This window comes from Lepidochelys kempii, chromosome 21 (genome assembly GCF_965140285.1).
Source record: "Lepidochelys kempii isolate rLepKem1 chromosome 21, rLepKem1.hap1, whole genome shotgun sequence".
Taxonomy (NCBI): Eukaryota; Metazoa; Chordata; order Testudines; family Cheloniidae; genus Lepidochelys; species Lepidochelys kempii.
In genome coordinates, this window is record NC_136400.1 from 13,092,999 (window position 1) to 13,107,320 (window position 14,322).

General features: G+C 48.0%; 1 long non-coding RNA gene across 2 annotated transcripts; it reads left to right on the plus strand.

Moving 5' to 3' along the window:
• Window positions 1–6,698: 6,698 nt before the first annotated feature.
• LOC140901393 (uncharacterized) lies at window positions 6,699–9,840 on the plus strand. Of its 2 annotated transcripts, none has more exons than XR_012155835.1 (2): window positions 6,699–7,856; window positions 8,880–9,840. It is a non-coding gene; the product is annotated as an uncharacterized LOC140901393 (long non-coding RNA). The 2 variants fall into 2 exon arrangements; XR_012155836.1 differs by lacking the exon at window positions 6,699–7,856 and adding an exon at window positions 7,987–8,033.
• Window positions 9,841–14,322: the final 4,482 nt, after the last annotated feature.

Here is a 14,322-nt window from a genome sequence, read left to right on the forward strand (position 1 = left end):
CCGCCCACCTCGCCCCCATTGGGCAGTTAAATCATCACCCGCCCCCCTCATTGGAGAGTGAGTCTGTCAGCGATCAGCGGCCCGGGCGTTCCCAAGGTTCGCCAGCGGAAGGCCCACCCTGCCGCAGCACGCTGAGGTGGTGATTGGCGGGGAGGTCTGTCTCTCGTCGCCGATTCTCGCGCTCTCGGGGCTCCCTGGCGGACGGCCCACCTCGAAGGCTCTTATTGGACAGCTGTGGAATCGCAGCGTTCTGATTAGACCGTGTATCTGTCAATCCTAACGGTTCTCGCGCTCTCGCTGCCCGACTCTTTCACGCGCCTCGGTCAGGTGGCAGAGTCTCTTTTCTATGATTGGTGGAGCTATCTGACATTGCAAACGGTTCTACTTGTGCCACCGACATCCCGCCCCGCCATTTCCCATTGGTCAGAGACCCTTCACCCTTAACATTTAATTAGATGAGGGTTCCTTCAATCTTAACGTTTCGTCGCGAGCCACCGTGATCCCGCCCCCCCCCCGCTCTCATTGGTCACGGGAAGCCTTTCCCTAGCGATATGGTAGGATGCAGTCCACGTCTCTCCCGGCTCAGCGCGGGTCGCAGCTTGTCCCGCCCCAAGGTCATCATTGGTCGGTTGAAATCTTCCCTCGCCATCTGATTGGATGGGAAAGACTAGCCCGCCCCACGGATAGGCTGTGGGAGATGTCAGTCACGCTGGGGCTGGCAGTCAGGAAGGGGAGCGCACGCACGTGTTGCTTGCTGTGCCCGGCCCGGCCCTGCCGGCCGCCTCATGCCCGCTGCCGGCGCTGGAGCGGGGCGGGGCGGGAAGTGAGTGTCTGCCTCCCACCCCCAGCCCCGGGCCCGGTTCGAGATTTTCACGTTTTTCCCCCAATCAGACGAAAAGTCAAAATTTCGAAAACGTTCCCGAGCCGGGGAGAGCTCAGGATCGGGCCCGGTAATCCGGGGAGAGCTCAGGAGCGGGCCCGGTGATCCGGGGAGAGCTCAGGAGCGGGCCCGGTGATCCGTGGGAGGGGAGAGCTCAGGAGCGGGCCCGGTGATCCGGGGGAGGGGAGAGCTCAGGAGCGGGCCCGGTGATCCAGGGAGAGCTCAGGGGCGGGCCCGGTAATCCGGGGAGAGCTCAGGAGCGGGCCCAGTGATCCGGGGAGAGCTCAGGATCGGGCCCGGTGATCCGGGGGAGGGGGAGAGCTCAGGAGCGGGCCTGGTAATCCGGGGGAGGGGGAAAGTTTAGGACTGGGAAATCCAGAAGAAATCCTGGCACCAGGTGCAGTAATGTGCGAGGTCCTGGCATCAGGCCCAGTCAGTAATCTAGGAAAAAGAAGATCATGTCTAATAATTGGCGGGGGAGGGGTGCAGGATCCATCTGATAATATGGGGGGGGAAACCCAAATTCAGGTCCGATAATCCTTGGGAACACCTGGGCTCAGGTCCGATGATCTGGGGACAAAATGCGTTTGGGTCCTATAATTCAGTGATAGCTCAGGACTGGGTCTGATAATATGGAGGGGGGGATGGGAAACAGGATCGGTCTGATAATCTGAGGAAAACATTTGGATTGGATCCAATAATACACCCATATTGGGTTTGATAATCTGCGAAAAAAACCCAGATCACGTTCCTGTACTCTGGGGGAAAAATCCCAGATTGGTTTGATAATTTGTGGGGGGGAAAAACCAATTGAGAAAAGGGGATCAGGTCTGTCAACATATTTCTAATCTGACCTTTTCATTTGCATGAATTAACTAAAATTTTGAAATAAAATATCCCTTCGAACTAGTAAAATGATATTTTTGTTTTGCAGACATCCAAACCGATCATTTCGAGAATTGCCCATTGTTTTTCATTCAAAATTTTTTAAAGTGGGAGATTTGTCAAACCTAATTTTTTTCCCACCAGTGGATTCAGTCCCTGCCCTGAAGGGCTAACAATAAACAAGCAAGATAGGGTGGGAAAAAAGTATACAAGCTCCAAGCAGATGAGTGGGAGCTGAGGCACAGAGCCCCTGATGTAAAGACCACTGAATTCAGTCAGAATTTCCACTAATTGAAGTTGAAATGGGTTTTGAATTACACCCAGGGAAATTAAGCAACTCATTCTAGGGCCCCATAGAGAGTCTGTAGCAGAGACAGGAGCCAAACTCTAGGTTTCAGCTCTATGCCTTAACCACAAAAGCACCATCCGTCTCTACTTTCCATGTCTCTGGAGAGCAGATACAATGAAATGAGTGAGGTTTTCTTTTTAAGGGCGCAAGATTCTAAGTGTCTTTTTAAAACCCCGATTGCCAAATCCTCTTCCTTCAAATGGCATCGTCCTCCAAATGTGAGACGAGAGGCAGATCTGGATGAATGGGCTGATTTTCCTCCTCCTTTAATTGCTGCCTTTTTAAGGGATTGCAGCAGCTGGTTCCTCAACTCTCTTAAAAACATCACTAACCAGAGAGGGCAGTATTAACGGGGGATTATTAACTCAAGTAGCTTGCTACAGATACGCTCTCCCTTACTAAACTTTATTGAGGGGACCCGCACAATTCTTCTGCCAGTTATAATAGCCAACATTAGAAACAACCTAAGGGGAAGAAAAAGAGTGAATAATTAAGTCACAGCTACAGTATAATTATTAATATATTTGCATCTTAATTTTCCTAATCCTGCCCCTCCTCCGCCCCCACCCCCAGCTAAGGGACTGAATACGGTGAAACTACTGCTATTCTCCTGTGCTGGGGACTGCATCTCCTGCATGCAACACATACCAATGCCTAAAAAGAACAGGAGTCCTTGTGGCACCTTAGAGACGAACAAATTTATTTGAGCATAAGCTACAGCCCACTTCATTGGATGCATAGAATGGAACATATCGTAAGATATATATATACACATACAGAGAAGGCTAATGTAGTGCCCATCTTTTAAAAAGGGAAGAAGGAGGATCCAGGGAACTACAGGCCAGTCAGCCTCAACTCAGTCCCTGGAAAAATCATGGAGCAGGTCCTCAAGGAATCAATTCTGACGCACTTAGAGGAGAGGAAAGTGATCAGGAACAGTCAGCATGGATTCACCAAGGGCAAGTCATGCCTCACTAATCTAATTGCCTTCTATGTCGAGATAACTGGCTCTGTGGATGAGGGGAAAGCAGTGGACATGTTGTTCCTTGACTTTAGCAAAGCTCTTGACACCGTCTCCCACAGTATTCTTGCCAGCAAGTTAAAGACGTATGGGCTGGATGAATGTACTACAAGGTGGATAGAAAGCTGGCTAGATTGTCGGGCTCAACAGGTAGTGATCAATGGCTCCAGGTCTAGTTGGCAGCCGGTATCAAGCGGAGTGCCCCAAAGGTTGGTCCTGGGGCTGGTTTTGTTCAATATCTTCATTAATGATCTGGAGGATGGCATGGATTGCATCCTGAGCAAGTTTGCAGATGACACTAAACTGGGAGGAGAGGTAGATACGCTGGAGGGTAGGGATAGGATACAGAGGGACCTAGACAAATTAGAGGACTGGGCCAAAAGAAATCTGATGAGGTTCAACAAGAACAAGTGCAGAGTCCTGCACTTAGGACGGAAGAATCCCATGCACTGCTACAGACTAGGGACCGAATGGCTCGGCAGCAGTTCTGCAGAAAAGGACACAGGGGTTACAGTGGACGAGAAGCTGGATATGAGTCAACAGTGTGCCCTTGTTGCCAAGAAGGCCAATGGCATTTTGGGCTGTATAAGTAAAGGCATTGCCAGCAGATTGAGGGACGTGATCGTTCCCTTCTATTCGACATTGGTGAGGCCTCATCTGGAGTACTGTGTCCAGTTTTGGGCCCCACACTAGAAGAAGGATGTGGAAAAATTGGAAAGCGTCCCGCGGAGGGCAACAAAAATGATGAGGGGACTGGAACATATGACTTATGAGGAGAGGCTGAGGGAACTGGGATTGTTTAGTCTGTGGAAGAGAAGAATGAGGCAGGATTTGATAGCTGCTTTCAACTACCTGAAAGGGAGTTCCAAAGAGGATGGATCTAGACTGTTCTCAGTGGTAGCTGATGACAGAACAAGGAGTAATGGTCTCAAGTTGCAGTGGGGGAGGTTTAGGTTGAATATTAGGAAAAACTTTTTCACTAGGAGGGTGGTGAAGCACTGGAATGCGTTACCTAGGGAGGTGGTGGAATCTCCTTCCTTTGAAGTTTTTAAGATCAGACTTGACAAAGCCCTAGCTGGGATGATTTAGTTGGGGATTGGTCCTGCTTTGACAGGGTGTTGGACTAGATGACCTCCTAACGTCCCTTCCAACCTGATATTCTGTGATTCTATGATTAAGGTTTCAGAGTAGCAGCCGTGTTAGTCTGTATTTGCAAAAAGAAAAGGAAGACTTGTGGCACCTTAGAGACTAACAAATTTATTTGAGCATAAGCTTTCGTGAGCTACAGCTCACTTCATCGGATGCATTCAGTGGAAAATACAGTGGGGAGATTTATATACATAGAGAACATGAAACAATGGGAGAGACTGTCCAGTTTGACCAATGTACATGGCAGAGGGGCATTGCTGGCACATGATGGCATATATCACATTGGTAGATGTGCAGGTGAACGAGCCTCTGATAGTGTGGCTGATGTGATTAGGCCCTATGGTGGTGTCCCCTGAATAGATATGTGGACACAGTTGGCAAGGGGCTTTGTTGCAAGGATAGGTTCGTGGGTTAGTGGTTCTGTTGTGTGGTGTGTGGTTGCTGGTGAGTATTTGCTTTAGGTTGGGGGGCTGTCTGTAAGCAAGGACTGGCCTGTCTCCCAAGATCTGTGAGAGTGATGGGTCGTCCTTCAGGATAGGTTGTAGATTCTTGATGATGCGTTGGAGAGGTTTTAGTTGGGGGCTGAAGGTGACGGCTAGTAGCGTTGTATTATTTTCTTTGTTAGGCCTGTCCTGTAGTAGGTGACTTCTGGGTACTCTTCTGGCTCTGTCAATCTGTTTCTTCACTTCAGCAGGTGGGTACTGCAGTTGTAAGAATGGTTGATAGAGATCTTGTAGGTGTTTGTCTCTGTCTGAGGGGTTGGAGCAAATGCGGTTGTATCGTAGAGCTTGGCTGTAGACAATGGATCGTGTGGTGTGGTCTGGATGAAATGAATAAATGGACACAAATCAGAGAAAAGAATAAATGGACACAAATCAGATGTCAAGAATTATAACATTCATAAACCAGTCGGAGAACACTTCAATCTCTTTGGTGACTGGATTGCAGACCTAAAAGTGGTAATTCTTCAACAAAAAAACTTCAAAAACAGACTCCAATGAGAGACTGCTGAATTGGAATTAATTTGCAAACTGGATACAATTAACTTAGGCTTGAATAGAGACTGGGAGTGGATGGGTCATTACTCAAAGTAAAACTATTTCCCCATGTTTATTCCCCACCCCCCACTGTTCCTCAGACGTTCTTGTCAACTGCTGGAAATGGCCCACCTTGATGATCACTACAAAAGGTTCCCCCTCCCCCCGGCTCTCCTGCTGGTAATAGCTCACCTTAAGTAATCACTCTCCTTACAGTGTGTATGGTAACCCCCATTGTTTCATGTTCTCTATGTATGTAAATCTCCCCACTGAATGCATCCGATGAAGTGGGCTGTAGCTCACGAAAGCTTATGCTCAAATAAATTTGTTAGTCTCTAAGGTGCCACAAGTACTCCTTTTCTTTTTATGATTAAGGTGGAATTTGCCATACAAACTGTCAGAGGCTAATTAATTAAGATGAGCTATTATCAGCAGGAGAAAAAAAACTTTTGTAGTGATAATCAAGATGGCCCATTTAGACAGTTGACAAGAAGGTGTGAGGATACTTAACATGGAGAAATAGATTGAATATGTGTAATGACCCAGCCACTCCCAGTCTCGATTCAAACCCAAGTTAATGGTATCTAGTTTGCATATTAATTCAAGCTCAGCAGTTTCTCGTTGGAGTCTGTTTTTGAAGCTTTTCTGTTGCAAAATTGCCACCCTTAAGTCTTTTACTGAGTGGCCAGAAAGGTTGAAGTGTTCTCCTATCGGTTTTTGAATGTTATGATTCCTGATGTCAGATTTGTGTCCATTTATTCTTTTGTGTAGAGACTGTCCGGTTTGGCCAATGTACATGGCAGAGGGGCATTGCTGGCACATGATGGCATATATCATATTAGTAGATGTGCAGGTGAACGAGCCCCTGATGGTGTGGCTAATGTGATTAGGTCCTATGATGATGTCACTTGAATAAATATGTGGACAGAGTTGGCATCGGGCTTTGTTGCAAGGATAGGTTTCTGGGTTAGTGTTTTTGTTTTGTGGTGTGTGGTTGCTGGAAACTATCTGCTTCAGGTTTGGGGGCTGTCTGTAAGCGAGGGCTGGTCTGTCTCCCAAGATCTGTGAGAGTGAGGGATCATTTTTCAGGATAGGTTCTAAATCTGTGATGATGCGTTGGAGAGGTTTTAGTTGGGGGCTGAAGGTGATGGCTAGTGGCGTTCTGTTATTTTCTTTGTTGGGCCTGTCCTGTAGTAGGTGACTTCTGGGTACTCTTCTGGCTCTGTGAATCTGTTCCATTCAATGCATCCGATGAAGTGAGCTGTAGCCCATGAAAGCTGATGCTCTAATAAATTTGTTAATCTCTAAGGTGCCACAAGTCCTCCTGTTCTTTTTGCGGATACAGACTAACCCAGCTGTTACTCTGATACTAATACCTTGCTCTGAAATAGCATTTTTCATCAGTAGAACTCAAAATGCTTCACAGACTTTAATGCATTAATCATCACAATACCCCTGTGAGCTGGACAATGCTATTAGCCCCACTTTACAGAAAGGAAAACAGAAAGGCTAAATGATTTGTCTGAGTTCACACAGGAAATCAGTGGCAGAACAGGGAATTGAACATTGGTCTTCTATGGTGCTTCAGGCATCAGCCAGGCTCTGAGGAAAAGCAATAACCATGGCAGTAGAATCCACAAACTTACAAATGAGGCAGAGAATTGCTTGAACTGGCTGGCACTTGGTGCCAACATGAGCAATGAGGTTCTCCCAGAAGATGAGATGAGACTTGTCTTGGCGAAAGCTCAGACGTTCAGAGAAGCATTTGGAGCTGTGGAGAAGGCAGACAGAGAAAAGCGAATGGACGCGCAGAATGGGCAGGCAGACTTCATGAGTAGCGCCCAATCACTGCACCATTACTTGCTAGAGCTTGTATAGCGCTCGTCTCACCCTGCACCTTTCCCTCCCCCCGCAGGAGCATGGGGGAAAGGGGAGCTCCAGAATGTCGCTCACACCCATTTGGGCACCCCAGGCTCAGGGCTCTGTGTCTAGGGCATGCAGCTTGTTCTCTGTTCCCCACCTTGGTTTGGGGGGTGAGGCTCTGGCGCGCACTGATGGTGCCTATTCTGCATTCCTCATCCTGATCTCAGTGCTTGTGGTATGAACTGAACAACCTCTCTTTGGTCTCAGCGCTGTTTGCCTGAGTCATGTCCATTTTCAGCCCCCTTACAGTCGCAGTACTGCCTGCCTTTAATATGGACCAAGTAGACCCAGTCTCAGCTCCCCTCTGTCTCAGTACACAGGGATTTAGGTGTGGCAATATGTAGTGTTACCAGCCCTCACTTTCAGATGCTTAGAAAATCATTGGAAGAACAATGGGATCCCCTAAGCCTGAGTTAGGTGCATAGGCTCCCTCTTCAGTGAATGGGGAGAGACAGGCACCTCAGAATGGGATCTGCTGGAGATGCTGCCGAGGGGGTGGGGGGGCCATGCTAAGCCCTACCCTTCACAGAGTTTGGTCCCTATCTCTGCTTGCAACTCTACCTCTGCCGCCAACAGCTCTGTGGATACTTTGCTGCTGCTCGGTTATATGAGGTAAAGCTGTCTTTTGCTCTGTATATTCTAGAAGTGGGTGAAGGGATAGAAATGTACCAGTTTTCGTGTGCTCCAACTTCCCTTGTGTAGCTAAGTAGTGCGGCGGAAGAGTGTGTTAATGCACACAGAGATTTCACGGGCATCCTTCAGCGAGATCTCCAGGAAACTTTCCTGCAGGTACTTGCCAATCCTCTGCTGAAGGTACCTCGGCAGAGCTGCTTTGTTCCTTCCCCCTTTGTAGGAAACTTTCCCTTGCCAATCGGCAATCATATGTGCTGGGACCAAAGCCGCACACCGGAGAGCAGCATAGGGACTGAAGCCGCATGATGCATCCGTGCTTACCCTCAGGAGTCTTACCTCCTGGAACCTTACCCTGCTTACCCTCAGGGGGCTTCAATGACCCCCGCCTATGGAAAATGGTAGCAGAATTTACAATATTGTCCCTAGTTGCCTCCAGAGATCCCCTTAAAAAACCACCAGTGGTTTTCAAACTTTAGCAACCCAAGGACCCCCATTTTGATTTTAAAATTTTTCATGGACCCCCAAACCCCCTGCTCAGCCTCAGGCCCCACCCCCACTCCATCCCTTCCCTCAAGGCCCCACCTCTTCCTGCTCCCACTCCACCCCTGCCCCTCCTCTTCCCCACCTCTTCCCCTGAGCGTGCTCCATCCCCACCCCTTCCCCTCCCTCCCAGCGCCTCCTGCACGCTGCTGAACAGCTGTTCCCTAGTGTGCAGGAGGCACTGGGTGGAAGTAGGACGAGTTGATCAGCGAGGCCTGCAGACCCCCTGGAGTACACTTGCAGACCCCCAGAAGTGTGCAGACCCCAGTTTGAGAAACTGCCCCATCTTGAACGCTAAACATCCCTGCCCCCCGGGCCACATTTAGGGTGTTCACCAAGGTGTGTGATTGCTAAGGGACAGTGAGAAAGCGATTCATATGTAAAAAGAGGTATATTTTACTATAACGATTCAATGCTGTGCGTGAACTAACAGTCATGCTTCTGTTTCTTGTGTTTCTGCAGATGTGGCCTTCAGGGGAACCCCCTATACACTGGTGGAGTGCCTCTGCTAGATAAGGAAGCGACCAAGGCGCAACAAAGAGGACAGGTGCAGGCTGCTATGACCATAGGAATATTTTCCTCCTTTAGGTCTAACCAGCCATAAAGGCAGCACCAGCACACTTTTAATCTGCCAAAGGCACATTCTATGGTCATTCTGCTCCTGCTCAGCCTATTGTTGAAGCACTCCTTGCTGCTGTCCAGGTTTCCTGCTTAAGGCTTCATGAGCCATGGGAGTAAGGGGTACGCTGAGCCTCCCAAGATCACGTGGGCATTTCAACATCCCCCACTGGAATCTGGGAAAGAAAGTCCCTGCTTCAGCTTTCTGTACAGGCTAGTGTTCCTGAAGATGCACACACAGCAGGTCAGGCAATTCTGATTCCTGTTCAGAGTGGGAGTTCATGATATACTGCATGACCATCCGTGATATGTGTTTTACTGTGACCACAACAGTAGAGAGCAGTGTGTGATCCATCCTTTCAGACAGAGACGGCGGGTGTACAGTAAACAGGGGCTGTTGAAAAATGCTGCAAAACGCAGTCAGAAGCTCATGCAATGATGGGACAGAAAAAACTGCATCATGGGACGTTGAGCCTGCACCCATGATGCACTGGGATCCACTCCGCCTTCCCACAACACCTAGCTGCAGAAGGTGGCGAGTAGCACAATGGGATGCTACCCACGGTGCACTGCTCTGACTGTTGATGCTAGAGCCCCAACTGTGGATACGCTCTGCCACCAGGAGTGTTGTGTGAACATGCCCAAACGATGTAATTATACAAGTTTTTGATTGTCAGTGTAACTTGCGTTGACAAAACTGTAATGTAGATAAGGGCGTAGTGAAAGCTGATGGTTCTGTTTTAACCTGCCTTGCAGAGTGTTCACTTTTTGTAGGTTTAAATTACACACCCTAATCTTGATTCAAGCTACTTTTTGCAGAGTCTCTCCTTTTATCATGGTGTCAGAGGAGAAAAAGGAAAGGAACCAAAGGGAAACCAAGGGTGGTTTATTGATCCTTCAAACTCAAGCTCTGACCAAATACTATTCAACTCTAGAGTTGGTTGAAATCTGTTCATCAGCAGAAAGAAAGAAAATATTTGGTTTTGTTGAAAAATTCTGCATTTTGTGCAAGCTTATAGAAAAAAGTATTGAGAGCCTTTTGAATTTTCCCCCCTGAAAATACGTACATTTTTTCACCTAGTGCTACTCAGCTTTCTGTTTATCCACCCGTGAAATAAGTCTGATAGTAGTTACCTATCTCACTGTGATGTTTGGAGCCTTAAAGAACGGTGAGCACCTTAATAATACTTAAGAGAGTGTTTTTCATCTCCATGCACTTCACTGAGGGGGTGGACCCAGTATCATCTTCCCTGTTTTACAGACATGAAAAGCAAGGTACCAAGTGGTGAAATGAATTGCTAGCGATCACAGAGCAAGTCTATGGCAGACCCAGGGCAGAACTCAGAACTCCTGACTCCCCGTTTTGGGCTGTAGACGCTCTATCCAAATGAAACTTTAATAGTAGTTAAAGGAAATAATGCAGTTATTTTAAAATGTCCACACTCTCTTCCAATGCTGGAACTCTAGATACTACAGCAGGGTGCTGGCTAATCAGGAGAACCAGAAAGTGAAACTGACCAGTTTTGTTTCACAGGTCAACCTGATGTACAAACAAGCAAACAAAGTGTATCACAACAAGGGGAAGGCAAAGTTGCCATAATCCCCAGGGGAAAAAAAAGGAGAAAATTCATTTGATAAAGCAAGTTTCAGAGTAGCAGCCGTGTTAGTCTGTATCCGCCAAAAGAAAAGGAGGACTTGTGGCACCTTAGAGACTAACAAATTTATTTGAGCATAAGCTTTTGTGAGCTACAGCTCACTTCATCGGATGCATTCAGTGGAAAATACAGTGGGGAGATTTTATATACACAGGTAACATGAAACAATGGGTGTTACCACAGACATTGTAATGAGAGCGATCAGGTAAGGTGAGCTATTACCAGCAGGAGAGGGGGGGACGGGGAAACCTTTTGTAGAGATAATCAAGGTGGGCCATTTCCAGCAGTTGACAAGAACGTGTGAGGAACAGTAAGGGGAGTGGGGGAATAAAATGGGGAAATAGTTTTACTTTGTGTAAAAAGAAAAGGAGGACTTGTGGCACCTTAGAGACTAACAAATTTATTTGAGCATAAGCTTTCATGAGCTACATCTCACTTCATCGGGTAATGACACATCCACTCCCAGTCTTTGATCAAGCAGCAATTCTATCAAATCAGTCCTAAACGGTCTGAAATATCCAGTTCTGCCCTCAATAGCGGAAAGTGTGATGGTCACTTACTGTGTTTCTGGCCGAAATGTCCACATTAATCCATATGTCACGTATCCATGGAAATAAAATGGCTCCCCAGCTGCAGCTTAGTAGAAACCAGAGGTGGAACTGAATGGGATTCTTTTTCCCTGACAGTCCACTGGATGGCATTTCTCCCCATCTTTATCATCTCTTTTCAAAGGAGCTGGTATCCTATAACACAGGGATTCCTGAATTTGGGGGGGCTGGATTTCAAATTAGGGGTAAAGAACTCCAATGTGTTAGTCTTCTTTATGCACAACATGCCTTGGGTGGCATGTGACCAGGATTCATCACCAAATTTGGTCCACTGGTTGGATCATTAGCTTCCCCGGATTAGGCCGGGTACTGACAGGGAGTGCGACATGAACACTGATCCATGCCCCACAAGTGTTAGTAGGGACCCAGGAGTGATCAGAACTGTATACTGGAAATATAAATCTGGCTATGTCTGTGTCTATGGAAATTAGGGTCTCAACCTTATCTTAAGATGTGTGTCAGAGACAGACCCACATGTAATTAGTTGCACAATCATAAGGGAGGTAGCTCTTGCAGATATAATTGTCCTGGAGTGTATGGAAGACACATGCACAGAGGTCTAGCCGGTGTTCTAGAAACAAATTAAGGGTTACTCAAGAATCTATTTCCAAATCACGTTGACCATTATTGTCCATTTGGAGCTGCTTTACTGGGTTTGGAGTAGGGTGAGGTAGCAGGAGAACATACAAGACTTGACTTCAGTTTTATGGACCAGATTCTGAGCGGGTGTAAACTGACAAAGCTCCCCTGACTGCTACATTAATTTGCAACAGCTGATGATCTGGTCCTGTGTCTATTCAGAATTTGTGATGGTCCTATTTTCTTCATCTGCTGCAGTTTAAAAGTGAAATATACAGTAATTACTTAAAAGCATCAGATGATGATTCATAGTTTAAAAGACACACTGGGTGAGTAATGACCATGTATCCTTGAAGGGCCATCCACAGAGTACTGTGACATTTAATGTGATTTCAATTTTGCTTCCAAGTTGCTCTTTTTAAATTGGATGTCTTGCGATTTTCCATCTCCATCTGAACTGCAGTCAGACGCCGGAATTCCGCAAAACGAGCCCAGTTGTTGGATGTTCAGCAGCTTCAGTACATTGTGTAAGAGTTTTGGCACTGATGAAAGGAAAGGCAGCTTTTGAGAACCCTGGAAAATGGAGTTTTTTAATCAGTCCAAGAAGCAATCTTCCAAGAAGCAAGCAGCAATCTTCCCCTCATGCTTCTTACAGAAGTGCCCTGTATCCGCACGCAGTTAAGGTGTCAGCAGATGGCTCTTAGGAATATGTTGCATGGTTTGTGGGTTTTGTGGGACCTATGAAACTTGTCCACTGCAAGTGGCTTCCTTTGATAGCTCTTCGCCATACTGCCTGAGGTGAGGGGTCATTTCAGACTCCATGCCCCTTGAAGCACGGCCTTTCTGCTGGGATTGCCCACTGATGCTGGTTGTGGGGATGGGTTTTAGGATGTGTGCACATGACCACCAAATTCATTTTGCACAAGGACACTCAGCACCTCCATGACTGGGACTGGCACTTGATTTTACAGTTCACGCTGCTCCCAATGGGCTCAGCCATCTAGCCCCCCTCTTCTGCTACTTAGAATAAACTTTGACAGGGAGTTGAGAGGCACCACTCACCTGTTTCCCCTCATCCCTAAGCCATATGCAGCTTGTGACGGGGTTCACTCACCACTGTGGCACCTCCTGCTGGCTGTCTTGGGGATTAGCTCAGCATGTCAGTGCACCCTCTTCGGGTGGTGCCTCACCGCTGTCACTCCTGCTCTAGGACCCAAGTCTCTCCCATGTCTCTCCAAGGGCCGTGGCATTCTCTTCAGCAGCATAGCCCTCCGGCCATGCCACACGCTGTGTTCCCCCGTTCCGGGGGACCTGCAGTCCGTTGTTTAGCCACTTCCCACACTGGCTACTGCAGCGAGTTGTCTGGCCACTTCCTCATGGTCCCAGCATCCTCTTTGCCCTTGCCTCAGGGCCTCAGCCTGCAAACCCCAGCAGCCAGCTGGGAGCTGCCTCTCGCTCCCTGCTAGCAGCACTGCTCTGTCCAGGGTTCTGGCAGTTCTCTCAGCCCTCCAGAGACACCGTCCTTCCTCCCTGGACTCCCAGCAGAGAACTGCCTTCCTCTGCCCTGCAGCTCCTGTTTTTATATGGGCCTGCTTGGCCCTGATTGGCTGCTCCTTTCAGTCCTTCTCTGATTGGCTGCCTCCTGCACAGCCTCCCTAGGGCTCTGTTAGCCCCTTAGAGCCCAGTGTGGGGCAGGCACCCCATCGCACAGCTGTTGCTGCCTCTCTATTCTAAAGAGCTGATCTTGGAAAAGCAGAACAATCAGTTTGACACAGGAGGAGATGCAATGAGGATTACAGGGTCAGATCCTCAGCTGGTGTAAATTAGTGTCATTCCATTGACTAATGTTGATTTACACCAGTTGAGGATCTGTCTTCTGACTGGCTAGAACTGTTATAACCATCTAGGTTTCCATTATTCAGGAAGCTGCAATTCAGTCACAGCGGGTGCTTAGGGATGTCAAAATACATTAACCTCACTTAGACAGGGCCTTGAGAACATCCTAGGAAACAAGACTCACTAATGAGCAGTCCTTCACTGTGACCAAGTGCTGGGAGGGAAGAGAAAGGTTCTCCCAATTCACCAGCTGGAGAGGGCAAGTCTGTTGATGACCTTCATAATGTCTTGGGGCATCCCTGCTAGACCTCTGACCCAGGCACTGGAACAAAGGTTGCCCAGACAGGATCCTCACCAGGTTGGCCCCTGAGCCAAGAGAAGGTGTGATGCCCCAGGTTGTGTGGCTACCAGTGCCTTGCAGACATGTCTGTAAAGCTCCTACTTCCATACATCACTACTGAGTCTCTTTCCCAGGAACCTGGGACATAACACCGCACCTCTGCTTTTCCATCTGGAAGGAGAGTTGAAACCCCTAACCCCTAAACACACCCCTCTGACTCTGCATGGAGAGTTCCTGTCATTTCCCCTCTCACTGGTGGGCAAGCCTTG